The sequence below is a fragment of the Gossypium hirsutum genome, chromosome A05, assembly GCF_007990345.1.
Source record: "Gossypium hirsutum isolate 1008001.06 chromosome A05, Gossypium_hirsutum_v2.1, whole genome shotgun sequence".
NCBI classification, from domain to species: domain Eukaryota; kingdom Viridiplantae; phylum Streptophyta; class Magnoliopsida; order Malvales; family Malvaceae; genus Gossypium; species Gossypium hirsutum.
The window spans coordinates 86870915-86893263 of NC_053428.1; positions in this window are offsets into that span (position 1 = coordinate 86870915).

A 22349-nucleotide genomic window follows, 5' to 3' on the forward strand; every position below is an offset into this window, starting at 1 on the left:
ATCATAGACCTCAAAATAATCATAAAATAATTATTTTTATCTCGAATTTGTGGTCACAAAACCACTATTCTGATTAGGCCCTAATTCGGGATATTACAATATATGCTTCATGAATGAATTGGGACTAATAGGTATGACCATAGCTATGGTATAATTGAGTAGATTGAAAGTAGGTTTATAATGATGAATAAATATAAAATTGGTGTGGAATGACATATGAAAGTATGATGGTTTGAATATGTGATATGTTAACATTACAAAGGCATGGACTAATCATGACTGTGAGAAATTGAGTGACTAAATTTGTTATGTTACATGCTATAAAAAAATTTTAAGTATGTGAGTGTCTAAGGGTGACAATAGGCTTGGAAAATAGCCTCAAATTTTTCCACACAAGTATACACATGAGCATGTGTCTAGGCCGTGTGTGACACACGGTCTGCCACATGGGCTTGTGATCCGACCGTGTGTCCCTTGCACCCTAATTATGTAAAATAGAATGCCCAGTAGTAAACACACGGGCAGAGACACCGCCGTGTATCCCAACCGTGTGAAGAACATGGCCTCAGGACATGGGCGTGTGCCCTGGCCGTGTGAAGTCTGCATTTGATTTTTTGAATTTAATTCGCCACACGGCCTAAGCACACGGGTGTGTGACTTGGCCGTGTGACCTTATTTTGTTGATGATGTCATAAATAGAGAGTTACATAGGCCGTGGACACGAGCGTGTCCCAAGCCACATGGGCATGTGTGACCACACGACCTACCCACACAGGTGTGTGACCCCTATTTTGATGAAAAATTTTCTAAGTGCTGTAAAAGTTCTTAAAGTTCTCAGTTTTGTCCCAAACCACTCCCAATGTATATTTTAGGCCTCGTAGGCCCGTATAAGGGGCATTACGTAGGTGAATGAATGATTTTTAAATTAAATGGAATGTTACGGCTCGATTTTGTATGAATGTGTACGTTTATGTCCGGTAACGCCTCGAACCCTGTCCCGGTGTCAGATATGGGTAAGGAGTGTTACATTAACAAAGTCTATTGTCAGTCTCTCCCATATCCATTATGGAATTAGAATTGGTTGGAGCAACCCAGATGGAAACTGATGCTCAGCCTTAACTTGCTAGCAAGTCAAACACTTTGATACAAATTCAGTTAACTCACATTTAAGACTCGGCCACCAATACGCTTCCCTCAAGTCATGATATTAGTAGTACCAGGATGCATAGCATAAAGGTTACTATATGTTTCATGAAGTATAGAATATCTCAAAGTTTGATCGTTCTTCCTGAAGTACAGAATATCTCAAATTTTGATTGTTCGGCACATAATATCTCCGTCTAAAGCACAAAATTCGATCAGAATAAATCCCAAAATCCTCTGTCAACCCATCTTCAACTTGTTTAAACTGAGGTGTTAGATTTTCATCCAAACTCTGCTTATCTTTAATTTCCTAAACCTAAACAGGCTTTACTTATAATTCAGCCAAGATATCCCCTATCATCATACAAACTCAAGTGAGCAAACATAGCCCTCAAATTAGACATTTTCTTTCTACTTAGGGCATTAGCCACTACATTAACCTTTCCGGGGTGATATTTGATTGTACAATCATAGTCCTTCAATAATTCAATCCATCTATGTTGCCTCAAATTAAGTTCCTTTTGAGTAATAAGATACTTGAGACTTTTTTTATCAGTGTAAATAATACACTTCTCACCATACAAGTAATATCTCCAGATTTTAAGAGCAAAGATAACAGCTGCCAATTCCAAATCATAAGTGGGGTAATTACCTTTATGTGGCCTAAGATATCTCGAGGCATAAGCTATAACTTTACCATCCTACATTAGGACACAATCAAGCCCAACATGCGAGGCATTACTGTACATAACGTACTCATTTCCATATTCTAGTTGAATTAGGACAGGAGCTTCTTTCAACACATATTTTAACTTTTCAAAACTAGCATGCTGCTCTCAATAGCTTAGTGAATGGGACCACTATTAAGGAAAAACCCTCAACAAACCTTCAATAATACCCGACAAGACCAAGAAAACTCCAAATCTCTAAGATATTCTTCGATTGCTTCCAATCTAAGATGGCTTCAACCTTTTTGAGATCTATGTGAATACCTTCAATTGATACTATGTGACCCAAAAACATAAATTCCTTCAACTGGAATTCACACTTATTGAGTTTAGCAAAAAGTTGTTTTTCACAAAGTATCTGTAGGACTACTAATGTCCATCATGTTCGGTTTTTGTTTTGGAATATACCAAGATGTCGTCAATGAATACAACGATGAACTAATCAAGGAAGGGCTAAAAGAATCGGTTCATAAGATCCATGAAGGCTACTGGCACATTAGTCAACCCAAAATGCATAACAAGAAACTCATAATGTCCATAACGAGTCCTAAAAGTAGTTTTGGGAATATCAGATTATTTTACTTTGAGTTGATAATACTATATCTCAAGTCAATTTTGGAAAAGACAGTTGCACCGCTGAACTGATCGAATAGGTTTTCAATCCTTGGTAGGGGGTACGTATTCTTGATAGTTAGCTTGTTCAAATGTCGGTAGTCAACTCATAATTGTAATGTACCATCTTTTTTCTTCACAAATAAAACTAGTTCGCCCTATGGTGAAACACTTGGTCTAATAAAACCTATATCCAACAGTTCTTCAATTGTACCTTTAACTCTATAGGTTCTTTAAGTGCCATGCAGTAGGGAGCAATGGACATCGGTGTCGTTCCTAGTAACAATTCAATACCAAATTCTACTTCCTACTCCGAAGGTAACCTTAGTAATTCCTTAGGAAACACATTCGAAATTCCCTTACTGTATCAATGCTATCAATTGAAGGATCAACGGCACTTGCATCTCGAACATAAACAGAAACACTTCGCACCCCTTTCGCACCATCTTTTCCACTACTATAGCAGAAATCACATAGGAAAAATAATTTTGATGTTCCCCAACCATAACATTTCTTTTCTAGTATTTGTCACTAAAGTTACCCTCTTCAAAGCATAATCCAAACGAACTTGATTCTCCATAAACAAGTCCATTCCCAAAATTAGATTGAATTTATTAAAAGGAAGTTTTATCAAGTTGAGGAGAAATACCTCTCCATGAACCTATAAAGGACATCTTTAATAAAATTTTATTCACAAGTATAGAGGATCCTAAAAGACTGAATACAGTAACAGAGCTTTCAGCTTCCTCTACCCCAATCCCCAGTTTTATAGACACATCACAAGCAATATACGAATGGGTAGATCTTACATCAATTAAGACAAAATAAGGTGCCGAGTAAATTGTGAAGGTACCTGTAATGACATCAGTTGCATCTTTGTCCTCTCGGTGTCTAGCTACATAAACCAAGGCAGGTTGCCTACTGAGTTGGTGGTCTCTAACCCTGATTACCATTCCCAATTTGGTTCTGATTACGGCCTCTTTAAGCACCCTGGTTATCCATCTACTTTTGACCCCTATCTTGGCCCTTATTCTGAATCGAAGCTTGTACCTGATTATTTTCACAGGACAATCCTTAATCCTATACTCCATCAAGCCAAAAACCAAACAAGTAGCCTGGATGGTGCTTCTGACAATTGTGAAAACCATAATTTACCCTTCTTTAGGTCCACTACTTCCCTATTCTGTGGTGGTCTAATCTCTCTAGCCTGCTTAACAGCTCGCAAATTTGGGCAGTAGGGCCCATCTCTCTCTTGGACTGATCCATATATTTCCCATTTTTCTCATGCTCCACGCATTTAATCTCCTTAATAATTTTGGTCTTCTCAAAAAAAATCCTCAAACAAGCGCTCCTGATGCGGAGCTACTTGAACTTTAAGGTCATACCTCAGACCCTCTTGAAAACAGAAACTCTTCTCTTCCTTAAACACCACTATAATAGGTGCACATCGGCTCAATCTCAAAAATTCTGCCTCGTACTTAGAAATAGTTCTATCCCCTGTTTAAGCTCAATAAATTCCAATCGTTGGGTCTCTACATAGTGAGGGCCCACAAACTTACCCTAAAAGGCCTCCAAAAAAAAGCCCAATCAATATGCTCTGCAGCTTACCCCTAACTCCTGATTGTCACCACCGATATGTCTCATCCCTTAACAAAGACATCGCACCTTTCATCCAAATCCGTTCAGTGGTTTCCATCCAATACATAGCCACTGCAGGAGTAGTTCCAACAATACCCCTAAACAATTATGCTCCACTAGAGTGGAGCCTCTCAACAATCGTCCCACAACTAACACCACCCATCAGAGCCCCAACAACCCAATTCAAAGCCCTTAACAAAGCACATGTAACAGGATCATTTTCATCATAGTCACCATTCTCCCTATTTTCCTATTCCCATCCTTAGTAGTGGGTTTACTATTAACCTCATTCTATTTTTTTTTTCTGGCTTTAGAGACACAACTAACTCAACCGGAGCCCTCAGTGTTCACCCCCTACGACCCCACCTACAGAAAAAGTTGAAGAAATGGGGTGAGCTTAACAAGTTCAATGTGAGTCTAAACAATAAAGCATATTACATACATTCAAGCATTTTCTCATAGAACCAAATAACACAATCAATATCCATAAAAACATTCTTATGTAACATGGTCATGAAATAATGCACATATGAATTCCTACTCAAATTATCTACTACACACCACGAGTTCCCCAGAACCTATTTGTCGAATTCCAACGTATACGAGCAAAGCTCGATGTGGTAGAAACCACCATATAACATAAATGCAGAAAATCTACCGTATAGCATATAATGCGATAAAATTGCCAATATCATATAATGCGATAAAATTGTAACACCCCAAAATAGGGCCTAAGAGTTTTAGGGGTATCTTAAGGTTTTTAGCCTTAGAGTGTTCAGAATTTTACGACATGGTACATCAGTCATGTTATTGAATATGGTTATTAGAAAATTAACTTAATTTCTGAAAATGAGTTTTAAATACCTTTAATTTTGAAAATAGGACTGATTTGTAAAAGGGTCAAAACTATGGGTTCTTATAAAGCAATTTAACCAAAATTTTAAAATATCACCTTAATATTTCCCCCACCTAAAGCTATTTCACATAAAACCCTTCCCTTTTGTTTTGTGTTTACCGTCCCAAGTTCTCCCCAAATTTTCCCTTCAATTTTATTTGTTAAACTTTATTCCTTTTGATTTCCATCATTCTCCAAGTGTTAAACCTCCATAAATCTTTAAGAAGAACACTCAAAACACCATAGATTTCTCCATTGTAGAACATTTTGGGATTTTTGGGTTATCTATCAAATGCTTGGATTTTTGTCAACTAAGGTAATGAACCATTCTCTTATTAGTTTTTAATGTTATCTGGTATTTTAAAGTGAGGTTTTAACCATTAAATCGTATGTTTTGAATAAAAGCCAAAACTTGGGTCATTAATGGTGAAATTCAGGATTTTGCATAAAAATGATGTTTCAAAGTGTTTTTAATTATTTTTTATGCAATTAGAAGGTTTCTAAACTTATTTTAAAGTTGCGTTAAGAATTTCTAAGGATTTAATAATTTTTTTGTGAAAATAGCCATAAACATGTTGAACATTTTTATACCATGAATTGAGTAGTTTTGTGTAGTTTAAAGGTTGAGAATTAGTCGTAGATGAATAATTAGATGAACGGAATCAGTTTTAGGTGAAAAGAGTAAGTATACAGGAAGATATTTGAGTTTCAAGTTTGTTAGTTGAAATTATAGTTTCATGAGAAATATAGCTTAGACTTGCGTTTTTGGTTGGTTTAAGTCTTTGGCTGAATATTGATTGTGTAAATTGTGTGCTTATTATATGTGAAGCTCCGAAACCCTTAGAACCTTCTTCAACTAAGGCGAAAGGCAAGAAAAAGCTAGTTTAAGCTTTTGACTTTTCGACAAAAGCGTAATCGGTGAGTGTTTGGAATCGCTACTAGTAGACACGATTCATAGTTTTAATTTGGAGCTTAGGAATAGCCTAATCCTCTATCCTAAGTTTTGAGTGTAAGCTTTCTATTTCCCTTGTTTTATTTTTGGTAAATTATGTGATTATAAGAATATTTATGGATTGATTATTATGATGCAATATTGGGATATGAGACATGTGTGATGACTATTATGAATTATATTGTGTTGTGGGCATATTAAATATGCCAAGTAATAGTGATGATTTTGTATTAGCTATATAAATGTGTAGTGAAAATGTGCAAAAATCAGTAACTATGTATATGTTGAATTATGGAATGTGATGCTAATGTAATAGGTTATGTATGTGATAAACTGATTTTAATGCACTCATATGTGGATGGATACGTAATGGCTCAATGAGCAATATTGTGGCACTTTAAGTGCAATTAAGTGTGAATTCGATAAGCATGCATTATGTACAAGTTTGTAATGTGAATTGATGAATATGAACAGAGATTGTGTGCATTAAATTAGTAATGAAAATTGTGTAATTGTGGATATTTTGGCCTTGTGATTCTTGACACTATTGGATGTAGTTGGCGTGCCATAAGATTGTGAGTACTCACCTATATGTATATGTAATTTGGGCGTTGAGGCCCTGGGACACATTGAAGAGATAAGGGAATGTGAGCTAAGCTCTATTCAATAGGACATGTTTGGTGTGTTATAGAGTGCTCACTTTACACTTCACTTTTGGTACATGTTTGACTCTATGTGTCTATGTGGTGTGTTGGAGATCCGTGTATCCAATGAATGGTGATAATGCCCACTTTTAAATTTCATAGCTCAAGTGCCAAATTACCATTTAAATGTGACATTATAAGTTGTAATAATACAATGTGAGATGGATGCAAAAACATGCAAATAATATGCTAAATGAGTCGATTTAAGTTTCATGAAAATGTTAGTATGTTCTTATAGTAAATTGTGTATGTAATTGTGGTTTGGATCATTTCCATTGAGCTTGTGAATGCATGTGAATATATCAACTAGACTTGTGGGTTATTAAAGCTTGAATACATTGTTGAGTATTGATGAATTATTGTTAAATGAATTATATATAAACTAGTTGAGTGTAATTGCATGTAGAAGTATATGTTAGTTTTATGATTTAATGAAATGTGAATATAATATTTTGACTTGATTAGAACATGGTTGTGAACATGTTGTAGTAGGCTCTTTTTTAATCTTTGATATTTGTGTGTACGTTGTGGTCATTCTAAGTATTCACTAAGCTTGTTAAGCTCACTCACTCCTTTCTTAAAACCCTTGCACAATAGTTAAATGCCAGTGTAAGCGGTGTGGTTCCAAAGGGTGATCCAAGCAAGTCCTTTTACGTTACTTTGTAGGTGTTATTGTTAATTAGTTACATTTTGGGAAAAAGGTAATGTGGTAGACTTTTACTAATATTTGCAATGATGTTTTGGATGCTTCCATAGAATATATGCTTCTAAGTTTATGAGATTTGTTTCATATTATGTTGATTATAGCTCAGACTTACTTCCGATGTTTGAAACTAGTATTACGGTTGTTTTGATGTTTATTTGATGACAATATGTTAGCATGATGGATTAGTACATGTTGGAATGATTTATATGCTCAAGTATGTTGTATTTTTTTGGTCTAAAGTAGAGGTATATATATTCATGTTGTAAAAAGATACCTCTGTTATTTTGAAATGTGTAGGGAGACAGTAACGTAATTTGGTATCGATACCCTATCACGATTATTGATACTCAGGTTAGAAATATCGATACTTTACTAATAATTTTTGAGGTTTGGGTTTTTAAGTGAGAAATAATAAGCAATTTTAATACCGATTTTCCAAGTGGTATCGATACCTTTTGAGAGAATCATTGATACCTCACCTTCAGTATCGATACCTATGTGGTCAGTTTTGAGATTTTTCTAAGTGGTCCTAATCTATGTTTGATTATTATTACAAGTTTATTTAAAGTATGTTTGGCATGTTCTAATGATGATTGATATATGTTTGAATGAAAATTTATAAGACCACTAATAAAGAGGATGATTTCTTAATAAAGTGACAATTTACTATGAGTATGATGTGTGACAATGGTATGACATCCTAATATTCGGGCTCGGTGATCGGGTCGGGTATAGGGTGTTACATTTGGTGGTATCAGAGTCTAGGTTATTTAACACTCAGACCTAGGTGATTGTTGTGTGCTTGGGGTTTCAAAACCCATGTGTCAAAATTTTTTCTGGATACTTGAATTGTTTGAAATAACTCTGTTTGAATTGCATGAGAATTGTTTGAAATGTTTTGATTGAATTACTTGAATTGCATGTGGGGTAGGAACGGGAACACATTGTTTTAATCCTAAAGTTTGCTTGTAGGAACGAGACTTAGATCATCTCCTCGCCACTCACACCTTTTTCTTTTTTTTGCATATTTTAGATTATTAGATATGCCTACTAGATGTCTTAATGTGAGAGCTAGTGCTCAAGAGGATGGTACATCCTCTACACTTCCTGTGCCACCGTGTAGAGTGAATATTCCTGATAAGGGTGTAGGCCCTCTGATGAAAGCTATGATTAGAGCATTTCAGCGAATTGCTGGTGCTAACCCTGCTCTTGCACCTTCCAATCCTATTCTTGTTAACCGAGGGTTGCCACTAGAACGTCTTCAGACATTGGGTGGTAAGGAATTTTTTAGAGTGAAAGGTACTAATCCAACTATAGCTAAGCACTGGTTGGAAGGAGTTGAAAGGATCCTCGAGTAGATGTCTTGTTCTGACGTGGAGAAGTTGGGTTATGTTATGTCCTTACTCAACAGTGAGGCTCATTGTTGGTGGAATACGGTTTCTGATAGATTGACTTGGAATTTCTTTTTTAAGGTCTTTAAGAGGAAGTTTATGGGTGAGCAATATATGGAGGCTCGTAAGTGTGAGTTTTTTTATTTGGTTTAGGATATTTGTCAATGGCTGATTATGAGGTTGAGTTAGTACGACTTAGCCAGTACGCTTCTAAGATGATACTTTCTAAGAGAGACCATTGTAAGAGGTTTTGATTTGGGCTTAATCATGAGATTGGGGTTTACTCGGTAGCTCAGAACGTGGAGATGTTTGATGAGTTAATTGAGAAAGCCAAAACAATTTAGGAGACTTTGGCTAAGCCGCCTGGTTATGTGGTAACTAAATCAGTTTAGAGGACTTTTGATGATGCATCTTGACGACCATCTAAGAGAAGACATGATATTCAAGGTTCTAATAATAGTGTACAACACAAGTTGCGACCAAGTCAGTCTGGCAACAAGAGAGTGTTGTAGTTAGTACTAGTGGTTCGTCGGGTGATTTTGGATGGCTGCTTTGTGTACATTGTAAGCATAGGCATTCAATTCAGTGTCGCAAGTTGATAGGTGATTGTTTTAAGTGTGGTTCAAAAGAACATTTTCTGAGGGGTTGTCCAAATAGATTTGAGCTTTCACAGGCTCAGAGTTCCGCACCTGCTCCTGAGCCTGCTAGAGGACATAGTCGCAGTAGAGGTAATAGGAGACTGGTTGGGCAACAAGTTGTTGCTCAGACTGTTGCTTCACAGGTTGAGTCTGAAGGTCCAGCTCAGTTTTATGCTATTAAAGAGTCACAGGATCAAGACTCGAACATCGAGATTGCAAGTATTTTTGTCTTGTGATCACTTCTTTTATTCTCGTTGATAGATTTAGGTTTTATGCCTTTGAAAATTTTAAGTGAATTAGCTAATAAGTAGAGAATCTCGATAGGGATTAGTGAATTACGAAAATGGTTACGAGTTCTTTCGATGAGAGTGTCATAGTGAGTAGAGGAAATTGTTAGCAAATTTATTGTACACTAAGTTCGTGATAGTGAATAGGATCATTAAGAAAAGCAATAGAAAGTTAGAGAGAATAGGAATCAAAGTGCGCAGCGAAAGTGTGATGGTCAGTTTAGAAGTAGTAGTAGCAAATTCTATGATTAAGTATGTAATGTTTTAACAAGTAATTTTGAGGACAAAATTCTTTTTAAAACGGGAGAATTGTAACACCCCAAAATAGGGCCTAAGAGTTTTAGGAGTATTTTAAGGATTTTAGCCTTGGAGTGTTCAAAATATTGCAACATGGTAAATCGGTCAAGTTTTTAAATATGGTTCTTAAAAAATTAAATCAATTTTTGAAAATAAGTTTTAAATATCGTTAATTTTGAAAATAAGACTGATTTGTAAAAGGGTCAAAACTTTGGGTTTTTATAAAGTAATTTAACTAAAATTTTAAAAAATCACCCTAATATTTCCCCTACCTACATCTATTTCAGGTAAAACCCTCCCCTTTAGTTTTGTGTTTGTCGTTCCAAGTTCTCCCCAAATTTTCCCCTTCAATTTTATTTGTTAAACTTTATTCCTTTGGATTTCCATCATTCCTCAAGTATTAAACCTCCATAAATCTTCAAGAAGAACACCCAAAAAAACTATAGATTTTCCATTGTTGAACTTTTTGGGATTTTTAGGTTTTTCAGTTTGTCGATCAAACGCTTGGATTTTTGTCAACTAAGATAATGAATAATGTCCTTATTAGTTTTTAATGTTATATGGACTTTTAACTTCAGTTTTTAACCATTAAATCGTATGTTTTGAATAAAAGCCGATAGTTGGGTCATTAATGCTGAAATTCAAGATTTTGTATAAAAATAATGTTTCAAAGTGTTTTTCAATTAGTTTTGATTTATTAGAAGGTTTCTAAACTTACTTTAAAGTTTCGTTAATGATTTAATGAATTTTCGTGAAATAGCCATAAACATGTTGAAAATTTTGATACCAAGAATTGAGTAGTTTTGTGTAGTTTAAAGGTTGAGATTTAGTTGTAGGTGAATAATTTGATGAACGGAATCAGTTTTGGGTGAAAAGAGTAAGTATAGAGGAAGATATTTGAGTTTCAAGTTTGTTAGTTGAAATTTCAGTTTCATGAGGAATATAGCTTAAACTTGCGTTTCTGGTTGGTTTAAGTAGGCCTTTGGCTTAATATTGATTATGTAAATTGTGTGGTTATTATGTGTGAAGCGTCAGAATTTTTGGAACCTTTTTCGAACAAGGCAGAAGGCAAGGAAAAGCTAGTTTAAGCTTTCAGCTTTTTTGCGAAAGCGTAATCAGTAAGTGTTTGGAATTGCTACTAGTGGACACAATTCATAATTATTGTTAAAAGAATTATATATAAGCGAGTTGAGTGTAATTGCATGTAAGAGTATATGTTGGTTTTATAATTTAATGAAATGCGAATATGATATTTTGATTTGATTAGAATATGGTTGTGAATGTGTTATAGTATGCTCTTGTTTAACCCTTGATATTGTGTGTACATTGTGGTTATTCTAAGCATTCACTCAGCTTGTCAAGCTTAGCCACTCATTTCTTAAAACCCTAGCACAATAGTTAAGTGCTGGTGTGAGTGGTGTGGTTCCAAGGGGTGATCAAAAGTAAGTCCTTTTCCATTATTTTGTAGGTGTTATTGTTAATTGGTTACGTTTTGGGAATAAGGCAATGTGGTAGACTTTTATTGATATTTTCCACGATATTTTGGATGCTTCCATAGACTATATGCTCCTAAGTTTATGAGATTTGTTTCGTATTATGTTGATTATAGCTCGGACTTACTCCAAATGTTTGAGACTAGTATTACGGTTGTTTTGATGTTTATTTAATGACGATATGTTAACATGATGGATTGGTACCTATTGGAATGATTTATATGCTCAAGTATGTTGTATTTTTTTTGGTCTGGAGCAGAGGTATCTATATTCATGCTGTAAAAACTATACCTCTGTGATTTTGAAATGTGTAAGGAGGCAGTAACGTAATTTGGTATCGATACCTTATCACTAGTATCGATACTCGAGGTAGAAATATCGATACTTTGGCAGAGGTACCAATAATTTTTGAGGTTTGGGTTTTTAAGTGAGAAACAGTAAAAAGTTTTGGTACCAACTTTCCAACTGCTATCAATACCCTTTGAGCGAATATCGATACCTCACCTTCAGTATCGATACCTACATGGTCAGTTTTGAGATTTTACTAAGTGGTTCTAATGCATGTTTAATTTTTATTAAAAGTTTCTTTAAAGTATGTTTGGTATGTTCTAATGATGATTAATATATGTTTAACTGAAAATTCATAAGATCGCTAATAAAGATGATGATTTCTTAATAATGTGACAATTTACTATGAGTATGATATGTATTGGTGATGTGACATCCTGATATTTGGGCTCAGTGAGCGGGCCAGGTTTAAGGTGTTACAAAAATCGCCAATCCCCTTGGTACCCCAGGTGCAGTGCACCGACTCCGTATAAAACTTAATATGTTGCCAGAACTCTACGGAACTCCTCCGGCATCCATATAATCCCACCATATGTACATGTAATATGTCATACTATCTCATACATAGCCATAAATCAATATTTTTCACATTTAGTTGGCATTTTCAATACATGCCCTCAATTATCATTTACTTTCAAAATATGGAATCAATAATCCAACTTTCAAACTACCATAAAGATGGTATTATTCCCAAAACACAATTTCATGTACTTTCATTTTTTTCTGTGTATGTACAGTAGTCTTTCAAACATACTTGTCCAAACTTGTCCCATATGTTATCTCTTACACTTATCATACTTTGCCTTTAGAGGACCATTCATATCCTTCTTTCCTAATTCCTTACACACCATTCATTTAAAATGTGTCATGAAGGCATTCCTTTAATTAAATAACCACAAAGGCTTCATTTGTATTCTCCACAAGGGCTTTCCTTTTCAGAGTTGCTATCAAGGCATCCTATCCTTAGGTTGTACCAAAAAGGTGTTCCCTTCCATATATATCCACGAAGGCTTCCTTTACAGAGATTTCCACAAAGTCTTTCCTGTCTAGAGTTTACCATTGAGGCTTTCCTTTGATAGAGATCACTACAAAGGTGTTTTCCTTCAAAGATTTTCCACCTTTAATAGGTTTGCCACAAAGGCTTACCTTTCTAGAGTTTTGCCACAAAGGCTTTCCTTTAACAGGATTGCCACAGAGGCTTACCTTTCCAGAGTTTTTTCACAAAGGCTATCCTTCCACAAATGCTTACCTTTCCAGAGTTTTACCACAGAGGATGTCTTTTAATAGAGATTGCCACAAAGGCTTCTCTTCTCCTGGTGATTTACGCAATAAGGATTTGCTTAGACACGCACTTAGTGAGGTTTGCCCCTCATCATCTTGGGACACACAAAAGACCACATTAAATAATAACCTTAATTTTTCCCATATGATGCCATAACCCACCAATTATGGTCTTACACAATATGGTCTTATTTCTATATGATGCCATAACCCACTAGTTATGATCTTACATAGTATGGTCTTCTTTCTATATGATGCCATAACCCACCAGTTACAGTCATACACGATATGTTCTTCTTTCCATATGATGTCATAACCCACCAGTTACGGTCTTACACAATATGGTCTTCTTTAATGCTATGGCCATGGACTTGTCTTTTTAGAGATTCATGTTTTAGTCCCGATGGACCCCTTTGACGACTCCGAAGATAGACACAGACTCTTCATACTTAGACCCATCTTTCATGAACTCATCATAGCTTGACTTACTCATAACAGAAACATTAACACATTTCCATTTTCCAGACACAAGCATCTTTTAACCTAAAGATTCATGTTTCATACTTGACAATGAAACATCATGTTATCCATACATGCAAGTCCATAAATTGTATGTTCCTCGTCAAAGTCATCACATCATATTTTACTAGTTCTATTTCACGATTTGGTTACTTAGCATAGAAGTTTCTAAAAGGCATATTATGCATGCATGAGTTAGTTTAGGGACTCACATGATAACCTCAAAGGGCAGCTTCGCCTTCAGATCCATCATTCAACAAGATGCTACAACCTCCTTTACCTTGTAGAATAGAAACACTTTGTTAAAACCCATCCGGGTAACCATTATCATTATTTTAAACCCAAACATTTCTCAAAGCCATATTTCTTTAATCATACTTAAAAATCTATGTTTCCTTGACAAAAAGAGTCACGAAACATACTTTGTAATGAAGAAAATCACTAGAAATATCTAGGATTCCAAACTCAGCTCAGAGTAGTGTTTTCTATCTCTTTTTAGCCCAAAATCCTTTTTGTTTTTAGAGGAAAAAAGGAAAGAAGATAATCTTTTTCTTAACCCAACCGGAGTGTCCTTTTAACTTAACCCAGGTCTCTATAGGCACTTGGTAAATGTGACATCAAGACTGAGTGGCCTTATCAAATTCTGCCACATCTAAGAACCTGTTCGATTACTCATTTACCTTTTAACCCTTCTAGTTCATGTTCAGTTAATTCCTAACTAGCTTTCCTTACAATTTAGCTAGCACAAGACCATAATGGTTACATGGTGTACTATGCCACTAAAATGGACTCATATCATAAAAATAATTTTACATATCCATAAGCCTTATTTCACTACTCATAGTTATCTGATGTGGAATCCTTATTTACTTAATTTCCTTTTGGAGTCTGCCCACTCTATACGCCACAATTCGCTTTTGGGTGAACATTACTTTGCCACAGCACTTCTTTATAACTATGTGCCATATTTATATAAATACATTCTTACTAGTACTCCTTGATTCATCATACTTGCCTTTCTTCAAAGCTAGCCATAAGCTTTCTTCTTTCTGAATATCTTATACGCTATGCATACCAGAGTTCACCATGGGTTCCTTTCCTTTTGTTCAGAATCCACCAGACCAAGGCATCACTAGCGCACTCAGAAAGCCCTTACACTTAATCAAATCCTAACATTGTGCACTTGAAACTTACCCTTAAGCCTTACTTTAATAAACAACACTTAAATAGTCAGAACTTCTCCGAGCCGAATGTTATAAGAAAATATTAGCTCATTGATTATCTAATGTTTAACTAATTTTAAGCGATATTACATGGTCGGATCATAATACAGAAAAAAACTATATTAGTTGACGAACCTAAATGTTTCCTTAATCAGATAATCAGTCCCCAGATGGCATTTCCATTCATCGCTTTCGTCAGTTAAAACTTATATAATCTTATCCATGTCAATATTCTGGAAAAGCATCAAATCAATTACTTGCACAAAATCATACAAAAACAAAGGAACACTATAATATTCAGAAATCTCTGGTAGGGAAAATTTTTTTCTTTTCCCTGAACTATTGTCCACGACCATAATGCGGTGTAGAACTCTTGAATAGCTAGGATGCTTGCAGATTTGGTTGGGAGTCTACAGAAAATTTTCCATCTATGGTAACAAACTATTTCTCGAGTATCATCGTTTAGTGCGAATAAGGATTCGAAACCTCTTTCTTTAATAGGCACTTTTCTTTTGATCTCTTGGAAATAACTTTTGAACTCCTTTTATTTTTCTTCGATTTGAACGATGTTTTTAGAATAGGATTCACTGTTGGGAATGTGGTCGTGCATGTTTTTAAGGACGAAAAACACAGACAATTGTGCAAAAAAATTTACTAAGGAGTTATTTTGGTGTTTCAAGGTGGCTAGGGACTTTGGTTGTTGATCAACGGGAATTTTTAAGGGTTTTTAGTGCAACTTTGGCATGTAATCTTCGTGAAATCTCAGAATATTTCATTTGCACCATAAAAAGGAAAGTTGTGGAATTTAATTGGTGTGTCGCAACAAAATGAGGGCATATCGCGACACGATGCTGAATTCCCCCAATTTGGATAATTCTTGTTGTGTCACAACAGAAAGATTGTGTGCCACAACAAAACTCTGATATATCCAATTTTCATGTTCCAAATTTGTGTGTTGCAACATAAGGTTGCTTGTGTCACAACACAACATGGAATATGCCAAATTTCTTCTTTCGGTGCATTTCAAAGCCTTTCGGTTGTCCATAGTTACCTTAGGTAGCTTTGTGCTTCATTTCTTGCTTCCTACAACCTTTTTTCTGCTCAATATAATACAAAAATTAAAAAAATCATAAAATTCAAAATAAAAATTTAATATACAATATGTACAAATTTAATTTAGTTATTGTTGGTTCAATAACTATGTATTACTACCAAAACCATTGAGTAATTTGTCAAGTTTCACCATTGACTTTTGCAGCCTCTGTTGATCATCTTCATCCATCCAATCGAGTTCATTCCAATCAAGATCTTTACATTTCTCTCATTTCCTTGAATTAGACTCACCTGCACTTACACAAATACACACATTCCTTCGATCAAGGTCATTAGAGGTTAAATCACATAAAACAAAACATTCTTTCCCTAATAATTCCTCCATTTAGGAATCATGGCCGTATTTGAACAATTCTATTTTGCCATTGATTTTCATTATCAATTCAATTTTTTTCAAGGTCAATGTCAATTTAAATGTGGCCAAAAATGGCCTACCCAACAAAATGTGAATTTCTTGATCCTACTCAAAATCGAGGACTACAAACTCTACCGGTATTATAAAGCCCCCTCACTTTAACTAATACATCTTCTAACACACCTTTTAGGTGTACTAGAGATCTATCGGCTAACTGTAATGTTATCAAAGTATTTTTTAACTCCCCTAATCTGAGTTTTTGGTAGATCAATAGAGGCATCACGTTAATGCTAGCACCTGAATCACAAAGTGCTTTGCTGAAATGTCTATACCCTATCTCTACTAGAATTGTAAAATTCCTCGAGTCTTTTAATTTAGGGGGTATCTTTCTTACAATAATAGCACTACAAGAGGCAATAATGTCGATTTGTTCACCGTTTTTCAATTTTTATGGCTTGATATGATTTCTTTTAGGTACTTTGCCTATTTAGGAATTTTATTTATAAGTTCTAAGAATGGCAAATTGACATTGACAGATTTAAATAAATTAAGGAAACTTACAAAATCAGTTTCATCCCTCTTTTGTTTATCGTCTAACCTATATGAGAATGGTACATTTGCCGTGCTTGGTTTTGAGATTACTGGTTCAGCTACTGGTTCCACTACTTATTTAGTCAACTTTTTGTTCTCAATTTCTTCCACAAGCTTACCAACAGATTCAGATGATTTCTCCTTTTCATGTATGGGTGCACTTGGGTTTTCAAGTTTCTTACCCAATCGTAGAACAATCGCATTCACATGTTCTTTCCCATCTTCCTAAGGGTTGTTCTCCGTGTTACTAGGAATGCCTTGGTCGATTTGTTATTGTAATAAACCCATCATTTGGCGCATTTGTTCCTTCATGCCATTCATATTTACATACATGGATTTCATCTCCCCTTTTATTCGAAGGAATCATTAACCCTTTGCAGTATGGTTGTATCCAATGGATCTTTCTTCAGTTCTTTGTACATATGGTGGTTGGTATGAAGGGTTCGATCTATTTTTCACTGGGTGCTCTCCTCACTTGAGGTTCGGATGATCCTTCCAACCAAGATTATATGTATTTGAATAAGGATTTCTACCCCTATTACCGATATAGCTAACATCCTCTGGCTGGTTCTCCATGTATGGCTGTATTCTCATAAGTTTGATGGACGTTTCTAATCGATTCAACTTCTCCAAAATTTGTTTATATTTGTCTTCTTCACTGATTGCTTTCATGGTTGGAGATTTTGCTTTGCATGTGAATCTCTCATTTGGCCACATATATGAGTTCATCACCATGTCATTTATGATTTGATATGCTCTCTCGTACGTGTGGTTCATAAGAGATCCTTCGGTTGCTCCATCAATACTAGCTTTTATGTTACCGTCTACACCATTGTAGAAATTTTAAATCTGAAGGCACTCTTGCAATACATGGTGAGGGCACTTTCGTATCATCAATTTGAATCACTCCTATGCCTTATACAGTATTTCACTTTAGAATTGTTTAAATTTGCCGATATCATGCCTTTAGTTCATCCCATGTTGTTATGGAACCTAGTTCCAATGAATCTAATCATTCAGTCGCATTATCACATAATGAGAATGGAAATATCCCCAGACAAACAAAATCATTAGTTAATCCACTATACTTAAAGGTGTATCAAAGTTCAAGGAATCGCTTCAAATGTTGATTAGGATCCTCCATCATATTTCCTTTGAACTGAAACATGTTTTGGATCATCAGTATTATAGTCGCCTTTATCTCAAAATCATTGGCATAGATTACCAGTCTTTCAACACTACCTCGCACGGCATCTAATATCGGTAGTGTGAACTCGCGGAATGTTCGTTGAGCCATCAATAACTTTCCATGGATTTGTTCTTGATGTTTGGGTGGATCATCAAACAATGGGTTTTCCCGAGGTAAATCAATTACTGCTGTTGGTTCATCTTCTCTTGTTTGATGGTGACACCTTAAGAGTTACTCTGGATCAGGGTATGCCTCGATTGGGATGCTTCCGCTTTGAGTCATACACTAAAACCTAAGACAAAAAAATAAAAGTTAGTAATTAAATAGAAAATAAAATAAATTGTATCTATAAATTCTAACTTTCCTATTTATCTTATCAATTTTAGAAAATAAATTTTAATTTAATGCCAAAACCTCCTCGGCAACAACACCAACAACTTGACCACCACCAAACATGTGAACACTTGGCTAGAAAATACCACACCAAAATATATAAAATTAAGTAAGTAGTGTTCGCAAGTATACGAATCAAATTGTAATATAGTTAAGTGTTATAACGGAACACATGAAAGTATTTTAGGTATCGTACCCAAGGGAGGACGAATTAAATCTAAAATCTACTTTTACAATAACAAGCCTAAATAGTAATAATTAAAATCTATATTACGGAAACTAATAAAAGAGATAAAAATCATAAACTAAATTAAACTAAATTAAATTATATAAAATAAACAAACAACTAAATCAGGTTAACAGGCAGAAGATTAACTCATTTAAGTGGTTGTAGTTAACTTCAGAAATTGGGTTTAAATGGAATTAACACTTAATTAACTACTATTACCTCTCATCCTCTACAAGTTCAGAGTTGTGTAATCTCTTGATAATTAATTAATCTTCGATGTTTGCAAAAGAACAATAAAATAAACTATTGAACACTTCAATAGAAAAGACTTAGGTTCAAACTAAACCTAGTTGAAAAGAACAAAAGTATTTCGAAACAAAAAATAAAACGAACTAAAACCTAAATCTACTAACTACAGCTCCTAAAGGCTTGCTTACATATTAGCAATAACCTTTCTATTTATACCGATGTTTAGAAACCCTAATTAGGTTTATTGCAGGCCCTAATCTTGGAAACTGTTGATTATGTGGACGTTTATAGCCTTGTCAAGCCTTGTGCCCATGTTCAGACCCATATCATGACATAGCTAAGGTGTGTTGCGACACGACACTGATTTCCTTAGCTAGGATGTTCGGTTTCACGTGTTATGTCTCGATAAACTTGTGCTACACTTAGGTGTCATCCATAAGGTTGTCGAGCTGCTAAATACACATCCTACATACTCAATTAAACATATTAGAACTAATCAAAGGCCTGAATTGACCTAATAGGTCAACTAACAGCAATTCTTGCATAAAAATGCTTATTTTGCAAATAATTAAACCTAAACTACAAAAGCTAAAAATACGATAATTAAATATAAAATGGCCAAAAAAAAGCTCCTTAAGTGTCGAAATGTACTAAAACTACCACTATGTTTGGCGGCAAGTCAATAGTGTAGCATACCTAAATCCTGAGTGGATGACAGACTATATATGCGTGACACATATACTTTGATGTAAGTAAAATCTTGAGTTCAAATAGATAAGGAATCGAAAGCTGGTATACAACTTCTACAGTATGTAATGTCATTCACAATAGTGGAATTCATAGCCCAAGACATGAGTAAATGATATCTCCTCATTAACATTACATGTTTGATAAAAAGTAAACGTGGTCACAGCTAGTTTGTCATGGTGATGAATGACTTGATTACTATTTTATAGTAATTGACTTTTCATGAAGGAAGATGTAATGGTTACCATGAGATGAAATAGGATCATATTGGGGGAACAGATATTATCCCAAAGAGATTAAGGATATCCTATGAGGGTAACACACTTATGGCAAGGTCATTAGACGAGCATTCATCTACTTGTTTTCGTAATGGTATGCCTTTGAAAAGAGCTTAGTCACGATACTATAGTGGAATGACTTCATGACTAAATGAGTTTATAATTAATAGGCGAAAAGCTGGAACTTACTTATAAATCATATAAGCCCTAATCCCATATGTCCAATTGGTCACTCTGCTATCTCGTTGAAACCAGAAATAAATTGTATGCTAAATCAAATGAAGAGAAATTGGTAGAAATGGTGAAAATGGAAAAATGAGAAATATTTGGAAATGAATGTGGTTTTCTCCAAAATGAAAATGAAAATGATCTGGAAATGAATTTATGGTTTTTGAATTAAAAGAAGTTTGAAAATGGAAATAAATCATTTGGTCATAGCAGTCTAGTTGAATGTAGAAATATTAAATATGTTTTCTTATAATTTTTTACGGTAAAGTTTTCATGATTTTAACGCAATTAGAATTAGGTTGAGAAGATTATTTAATTGAGAAATTAATTTATTAACTTGAGATGTTTATTTTGGGAAATAGAAAAATAAATATCGAGTTGGATGAATTTATAAAGTATTGGTTAAAAATCAAGGAAGTACTTGTAATTGGACCTGACATGAGAAAGGTCCAAAAGCTCCTCATGTTAAAGGGAGGGATGGAAAACCCTAGTATTATTAACTAGGGTTGTCCTCCCCTATACTTATAGTTAGACTGGGAGTTCGTTTTTCTATTTGAAATAAATTTCTACAATTCAACAAGGGTTTCACTTCTTCTCCCTATAAATAGATGGCACTAATAGGGTTAAAAAAACACAACTTTAAGATATTGTTATTCTGTCCGAAAATAGTGAGTTTTTTCTCTAATTAAATCTATTTTTAGGAATAAAATGTAACACCCCTAACTCGTAACCATCGCCGGAACAAGGTTACAAAGCATTATCGGAGTTTACAGAACAAATACAGATAATTCATATCATTTATTATTCATATCCAAAACTAATCATATCGTCCCTTAAATGGACCCTCGAGGCCCAATTTAAGCATTAGAAACAAGTAGGGACTAAATCAAAATCTCATAGAATTTTTAGCAAAATTTCAAAAATTTTCTTATATACAAGGGTCACATGCCTATGTGAGTAGGCCGTGTGCCTCACACAGCCAAGTGCCATGCCCATGTCTCAGGCTCTGTGGGCATTCGATGTGAGGTACGCAGCCATGTTCTGGCTCGTGTCCTTACCCGTGAAACTCTCTGACTTGAGTCACACAGCCAGCCACATGCCCGTGTACTAAGCCGTGTGGTCAATTTAATTTTCAAAAATTAGGTGCAGGATTCACACAGCCAAGACACACACCCGTGTCTCTGTCCATGTGCCTAATTCTGAGCATTCTATTTCTAAATTTTAATATGCATGGGACACATGGCCAAACCACATGCCCATGTGCCAAGCCGTGTGTCACACATGGTCAAGACACATGCCCGTGTGTCTACCCATGTGGACAAAATAAAGTCATTTCTTAGCTTTGTTTCTTACCCAAAATTTACCAACAACCTACACTAACACTTGAAAATATATACCAACCGATTCAATCATTATAACCAAGCCAACACTAACATCTAACAAGATATATCTTTACATGCATTCATGTTTATAATCTTACCTTTTATAGATATACTTGTTTAATATAACTCAATCAAACCATACTAAACACATATGAAATTACCATGATGTAACCTTATAAATATACCAAATCAAACCATCTCTAGCCATTCCAATGGCTAGATTACAAACAACCATTTACAAGCCATCAATTGGTCATGTTAACCTATACATGCCATTATACCAAAATATGTTCACTATTTATACCAAAACGAGCTAGTGGATAGTGTGATCATGCTCCGACCAATCTCCAACCTATGTGAGCTTCCGAACACTATAAAAAAAAAGAATAGAAAATCTAATAACCATTTAATGCTTAGTAAGTTCATATAACAGGAATTACACTTACCAATCATATTCATTTAAATATCCATTTAAATAAGTATAAGAATAACATGCTTCCCAAACAAGTTTGCCTAATCACATATACTCAATTAAGCAAGTTAGGCATGTATTTCACATGTACATCAAATAAACATGGATGAGCTTCTCATGCTACAAACTTTCAGGTATTTCAAAAGCACTTGAGACATAATACTTCTAATCTCTTAATTTCTCATATCAAAAGTTTTATCCATTGAATTATTGAAATTTTGATGGATACTCAAGTAGTATACGCGAGGTATACAAATTAGTAATCCAT